The sequence below is a fragment of the Triplophysa rosa genome, linkage group LG5, assembly GCF_024868665.1.
Source record: "Triplophysa rosa linkage group LG5, Trosa_1v2, whole genome shotgun sequence".
NCBI classification, from domain to species: Eukaryota; Metazoa; Chordata; class Actinopteri; order Cypriniformes; family Nemacheilidae; genus Triplophysa; species Triplophysa rosa.
Window position 1 is genome coordinate 29,013,411 of NC_079894.1, and position 7,103 is coordinate 29,020,513.

Genomic DNA, 7,103 nt, shown 5'->3' on the forward strand with positions numbered 1-7,103 from the left:
CCCAAATGCACAGATGCATAAAAGGCCTGCGGGATCTCCTCTGTCCAAAGCAGAGGAGAAAAAGCAGAGAGCATCGCAGCGGCCGGATTTTTCCTCTTCGGAAAATCTGGACCGTATGTGGCCTCATGAATCCCCAAATGAAGTGTCCTTTTTGCAAGTTCAGCTTAGAGCATCATCGCCTAAAGAGCCGCAAGAGAGCTCCTCTGCGGTACCCTGACTCCAGAATAGTGGAGATTAAGGAAGAGCAGGTATCGCAAGAAATTTTATGATTTTAATTTAAGTCTGTAGTCCTTTTATTGCTCTTCTAAATGTCATGCCTTTTTAAAACTATACTGCTCATGACTCTCACAATCTCTACAATAAATGTGAGAAGTGTGAAGTCTACTTTTCGAGCACAGAGCATTTTATCATATTTAAAGAATTTTAAGTCAGATGTGTTTTTACTGCAAGAGTGTGCTCTGCCTTTTTTAACACATTACAGAAAGTGGGCGGAGCTGTGGACCCCGGGCCCTTCCCTGTGGAGTGGATCAAATTTTAATAAATCTGACGGTGTTGCTATTTTAATCAACAACCCAAATATCTGTGTGAAGGGCAGCACTGTGGTGAGGGACGGGCGGGCAATTTTAGCAAATCTGATTTTTTTAGATACAGATTTTAATATCTTGAATGTGTATGGTTTTAACGATAAGAATGACAGGCATGAGCTTTTAGAGGAATTGCAGCCCCACATGCTGGGGAGAGTGCCACTTGTGGTTGCAGGGGATTTTAACTGTGTTTTAAACAGAGCAGACAGAAAAGGAGCAGGGGAGGATTTTAAGGTGGATAAAACGTCAGTTTTAATGCAAAGCTTAGTGAAGGATTTTAAATTAGTTGACTGTTTTAAAACTTTGCATCCAAGAGAGGTGGGCTACACCTGGGTCAGTGGTGATGGTGCCAAGGCCTCTCGCATTGACTATATATTGACACGTGACTGCCCGCCAACTGATGCTATAGTGACACCTATGTATTTTTCTGACCACGCTATGCTTTCTTGCACCCTTTCTTTCACCACAGGAGTGACTGTAGGGAGAGGGATCTGGAAGCTGAATTGCTCTCTGTTGCAGGATGAGGAGATAGCTAGAGAATACAGAAAACAATTCAGCCAATGGCAGACCCTCCAAGACTTTTTTAATTCACGAGCACAGTGGTGGGAGATGGTGAAGGATCGGACCGGACACTTTTTTAGAAAGAAAGGGACACAGAAAAAGAATACAGAAAAGCGACGCATGTTGGGGCTGCAAAAACGACTACAGAGGTATTTTAATTTGCTAAATAATGGTGTGGATTTTACTGATGAAATTAAAGAGGTCAAAAGTGAAATGTCTGTTTTAGAGAAACAATGGAATGAAGGAGTGATTTTAAGAAGTAAGGAGAAAGAGTTGGAAGAAGGGGAAAAATGCACACGTTACTTTTTCAAAAAGATTGTATCAAAGGGAGGTGCAATTACAAAATTAAACACGGGTGGGAGGGAGGCCAACAACACAGAGGAGATTTTAAATGAAGTGGAACTTTTTTATAAAGACTTATACAGGGAAAAAGAAGTATCAGGTGACGTAATAAAGGAAATTTTAAAGTCTGTAGAGAAGGAAATTGACGATGAGCATGCTGCTTTAACCCAAGATTTTACGATTTTAGAACTTACAAAATGTATGAAAGGTTTTAAAACCGGGAAATCCCCAGGAATTGACGGACTTCCCCTTGAATTTTATGTTAATTTTTGGGATATTTTAGCACCTGAATTATTAAACGTTTTAAATGACTTTGACAGACTTGACGAATTACCTGACAGTTTTAGACTAGGGATAGTTTCACTCATTCATGAAAAAAGGGGACAAAACAGACTTAAAGATATGGCGACCTATCAGTCTTTTAAATTTTGACTACAAACTTTTTAGCAAGATTTTAACTACACGAATGTCGACGGTTTTAATAGACGCAATCCAACCGGATCAAGCCTGTGCTGTGCCCGGGAGAAAGATCACGGACAGCCTAGTGTTGGTCAGGGATGCCATCTGTTATGCGAGGGACAGAAACATTAGGCTTATACTCTTAAATTTAGACTTTGAGAAAGCTTTTGATCGGGTCTCGCACCAGTATCTGCTTCAGGTACTGCAAAAAATGGGGTTCCCAGGGAGGTTTTTAGCGTGGGTGGGCTTGCTGTACAAAGACATTACCAGCAAAATTCTTGTAAATGGGCACACAACAAATGCGGTAAATATCCGCAGTGGAGTCCACCAAGGGTGTCCGCTATCCCCGCTCCTGTATGTGGCTTGCATTGAGCCACTGGCACAGCTCTTGAGAAGGGACCAATGAATTAAAGGACTAAACTCACCCGGGACAAAGGGACTGACGTTGAAATGTGTTTTATACATGGATGACATTACGATTTTAACCACTGACCTTTTATCGGTCCGAAGAGCTTTACAACTGACAGACTTTTATGGACTGGCCTCAGGCTCCAAGTTAAACAAAGACAAGTCTGAGGCGCCGCTCTTCTGACCGTGGGGACGGGTAGACATGGCAGGACTTGACGTGACTGTTAGGGACACTGATTTGAAGGTTTTAGGAGTTAAGTTTGACAGGGAGGGGGGTGGACAAAGCAATTGGACAGACGTGTTAGGGAAAGTAAGACAACGACTGGGGTTCTGGGGACTAAGGACTTTGACGCTAGAGGGAAAGATTTTAATATACAAAGCAGTGATTTTACCCTTGCTTTTATTATTGTGTTCTGTCTTTAGTCCCCCAAGGTCCCTTTTTTAGCGTTGGAAAGGGCAGTGTTTTATTTCTTCTGGGGGTCCAAATGGGAACGCTTACGAAGGGACGTGGTGAAAAAAAGGACGGAGAACGGAGGGAAAGGACTCCCGGACCCCCAATTGTTCCTAGGGGGCAAATTCACCGCCCTCCACATCAAATATGCCACAACCCCATCCAGCAACAATAAGATTGCAGCAATGGCGAGGTTCTGGATGGGGTCATACTTACGCACTTTGAAGATTTTAACTGTTGATCTTAGAACTCCAGTGTCTTTTAATCTGCCTAAAGAATACAATTTTATTAAGAAGTTTTTAAAGAAATACAGCTTAGAGGACCAAGAAGTCAAGGTTTTAACTAATCACAAGTCTCTTGTTTCTCTTGTGCAGGACCGGGAAGCAGCGAGTCCAATTCCAGGCCTCACACTAGGTGAGGCCAAACAAGTTTGGAGGAATGCAGCCCACCCCGCTCTTCAGAACAGGCTCAAGGACCTGACGTGGATGGCAGCGCATGAAATCCTCCCAGCCAGGGCGGTCATGCACTCCAGAGGAATGGCCAAAAATCCCATCTGTCCACGTCCGGGGTGTAATGACCCGGAGACTGTACGACATCTCCTCTGGGAGTGCGGCACTGCGCGGGACCTGTGGGCCATAACTGGCCCCCTGTTTTTCCAGTGCCTGCCAGCGGGTGGGGTCCAGATGGACTACAAGCTCGCCATCTACGGGGTGGGCTGGGGCTTGAGAGATTTGTCTTCACACCATTTCGGCTCACTCTGGTTCACCCTGAACACCATCAAGGACGTCCTCTGGACCACCATGAACCTGCTGGTAGGGAAACAAGTTACGGTGCCCCTCCACGCGTGCGAGCGGATGGTGACATCAAAGCTGCTGGGGCACCGGGCTTTGTCATTCGGAGGAGGGGGATGGGGTCACGCTAAGGGTCCTGGCTTTGTCCCCGCACCTGGCTGCCCGTAGATGCACCCTCACCACCACCGGCTACGGGAACAGCGGGCCAGCGGGCTGGAGGGAGGGGATTTCCACTGGGTGCCGGAAGCAGAAGGGAAGTGGCTTGTTCTGCAGAGCGGTGTGATGGCCATCTTGTTAGGGACTCCTCCCGGTACTGGACAACAGATGACGAGAGACAGTGTTTTTTTAGAATCGTGGTTTTTTAGTGGTCACTTCCTTGTTTTATACCTTTTAAAACATCTTATGGGAGTTTTTAACAAGTTTTTCTCTCTCTTTCATTGTAATGATTTTACTGCTCTTTCCTTGATTTCACTGCTAATTTGTTTTATTATTTATTTATGTGAAAGTTGATTTTATTCAAATGTGAAAGAGATGTATAATTGTTAAATGATGTCAATAAAACTTCTCGAAAGAAAACAAATCTGTTCTTATCAGTTTAATATCTGATACGTCCCCTATATGGGGACCATATATTAAATGGATTTTTGAAGCGCGGAGCTGGAAGTGGGGCTTGCTCCGCCCACTCCACGCATCGACCTGGTATTGCAGTGTTTCCAGGAACGGTGCACTCCCCTTTCGGGGATCAAAACCGTGTGTTGAAAAGAAGCGTTCAGGAAACCCGAAGTCTAATAAGTTACGTGATTTTCTTTTTTGGAAGCTTTGCGTAGGCTAACATAAGTGCGCGCACGCGTATTTGTTTGTGTACGTGTATAGCCCTTCACGTAGGCTATGCGGATAGTTGTGTGTCGAAGAGCGAAGTTCCTATTAAAGACGCTTGCGCCTGGTTTACGTGGTCTAGCGAGATGGAGAGAGAAAGGCTTTCCAGCAGCAAACGAAACACTTTCAGAATAAGTGGACTGTTCGTTTAATTAGTTTTTTATTTATCTATCCATGTCTATGTTTGTTTGTGGACTGTCGCCTCTGTGCGCTTTCCGACGGGTTCTACAGAGCACTCAACTGGAACTTGCAGTTGCCGAACGCTCGCTTGGTGTCAGCGTTGATTTGCATTGCAGAGGCAAGTAAGGGATCTCTGGCCCGAATGGAGTCAATCATACTTACCTGGCAGGGGAGACACCATGATCACGAAGGCGGTTCACCCAGGACGAGGCTCGGCCATTGCACTCAGGTTGTGTTGACTTCTGCGAATTCCCCAAATGTGGGAATCTCGACTGCATAATTTCTGGTAGTGGGGGACTGCGTTCGCGCTCTCCCCTGATCGTTTGTCAAAGGAAGAGAGACTGTTTTTGTTAGTTGGTCGATTGGTTCGGTTGCCGTTTAAACAATGCATTTGATTGTTTGTCGTTCGTTCTTTTCCACGTATGTATATATATATATATTATCTATGTAGTTGTTTGTTTGTTAATGTGCTTGTTTTTTTAATGATTTGTTTAACTATTTAATTGTTTGTGCGTTCATTTATTGGACGCCTCATCAGAAGCACCGCAGAGTATAGAACGCATCTTCAATGGAGATTCTGCCAGGCCACGCTGACCTTTATTTTTCTATTGTTCTATTTTCATTATTTGTTCGTTCGTTAATTGGTCGATTGATTCTAGTGTTTAAACGATGCATTTGATTGTGACCTTTAAACCGCATGTGCACCGTCACCACAATAGTCAGTGCCGGCCCGGGCTCTCCCACTCGCCGCCCATAGTGGGCATCGCTTCTCGGCCTTTTGGCTAAGATCAAGTGTAGTATCATCTTATGGGAGAAGGGATTTCCGCTGGATGCCGAAAGCAGAAGGGAAGCGGCTTGTTCTGCAGAGCGGTGTGATGGCCATCTTGTTAGGGACTCCTCCCGTACTGGACAACAGATGACGAGAGACAGTGGTTTTTTAGAATCGTGTTTTTTTAGTGGTCACTTCCTTGTTTTATACCTTTTAAAACATCTTATGAGAGTTTTTAACAAGTTTTTCTCTCTCTTTCATTGTAATGATTTTACTGCTCTTTCCATGATTTCACTGCAAATTTGTTTTATTATTTATTTATGTGAAAGTTGATTTTATTCAAATGTGAAGGAGATGTATAATTGTTAAATGATGTCAATAAAACTTCTCGAAAGAAAAATCTGTTCTTATCAGTTTAATATCTGATACGTCCCCTATATGGGGACCATATATTAAATGGATTTTTGAAGCGCGGAGCTGGAAGCGGGGCTTGCTCCGCCCACTCCACGCATCGACCTGGTATTGCAGTGTTTCCAGGAACGGTGCACTCCCCTTACGGGGATCAAAACCGTGTGTTGAAAAGAAGCGTTCAGGAAACCCGAAGTCTAATATGTCACGTGATTTTCTCTTTTTCGAAGCTTTGCGTAGGCTAACATAAGTGCACGCACGCGTATTTGTTTGTGTACGTGTATAGCCCTACACGTAGGCTATGCGGATAGTTGTGTGTTGAAGAGCGAAGTTCCTATTAGAGACGCTTGCCAGGCGGTTTACGTGGTCGAGCGAGAGAGAGAGAGAGAGAGAGAGAGAGAAAGGTTTCCAGCAGCAAACGAAACACTTTCAGAATATGTGGACTGTTCGTTTAATTATTTCTTTATTTATCCATGCAGAGTCGGCGCCACGAGGGGGCACTAGAGGGCATGACCCGGCCACTTCAGTCACTGTCCCCCCTCACTTTTTAAAATGATAAAAGACGCAATAATTAAAAAAAATACATTTGGAGAATGAATTTGGTTCATATTTATTAAAGAAACAACAAGAGCAGAGGGTAAAAAATAATTTATTTATTCGTTAACAGATTTTAAAGACATGTCTTGTGCTGTACTTTCATGTGTTGTTAAAAACACAAGATAAAGGGCTGCTTGCGTCCAGCGGCAACGTTACTGTATGCATTGTGTTAAATTTCTGGTTCCTTACGAACACTAAATTTCTTTCTGTGTTTTGGATCACCAGTAAAATCAAATCATAAATAGGTTGGATGTTGTGAGAGAATTCTTCTGCAGATCTGGGAGCACAAAAACAAGACACAGAGAGGCATCAAGCTTTTGAACTCATTTATTTTAGAAACTACAAGTCTTTATATACGGTGCCAAAAGACATCTGGCAGGTTTCATATGTCCAGGGATTCACAGAATGACCAAATAAGGTATAGCAGTTCGGACAAAGAATGTTTAGCTTAGAAGGAATCACTTCCTTCCATGAATAGCCAGAAGGCACCCCTTCCTCCAACCCTATATATATATATAGCCGACAATGTATAGTGAGCTTAACACTTCACAATTCTTGATTTTGTGGGCTTGTATTTATTTATGTGGAAATTAAATCTAACAGTTGCCCTCTTTAAGTCATTTATGACTTACCATTTAATTTTACGCATACATGATAAACAATAAAAGTAAAAATGC

At 43.4% G+C, this 7,103-nt stretch overlaps 1 non-coding gene and 3 pseudogenes across 1 annotated transcript; all 4 read left to right on the plus strand.

Moving 5' to 3' along the window:
* Nucleotides 1–4,153: 4,153 nt before the first annotated feature.
* On the plus strand, nucleotides 4,154–4,329 carry LOC130555161 (U2 spliceosomal RNA; annotated as a pseudogene).
* A 477-nt stretch (nucleotides 4,330–4,806) lies between these two features.
* On the plus strand, nucleotides 4,807–4,970 carry LOC130555147 (U1 spliceosomal RNA). Its single transcript, XR_008963072.1, has one exon. It is a non-coding gene; the product is annotated as a U1 spliceosomal RNA (small nuclear RNA).
* Nucleotides 4,971–5,414: 444 nt separating this feature from the next.
* On the plus strand, nucleotides 5,415–5,726 carry LOC130555168 (U2 spliceosomal RNA; annotated as a pseudogene).
* A 75-nt stretch (nucleotides 5,727–5,801) lies between these two features.
* LOC130555158 (U2 spliceosomal RNA) lies at nucleotides 5,802–5,974 on the plus strand (annotated as a pseudogene).
* The last annotated feature ends 1,129 nt before the right edge of the window (nucleotides 5,975–7,103 follow it).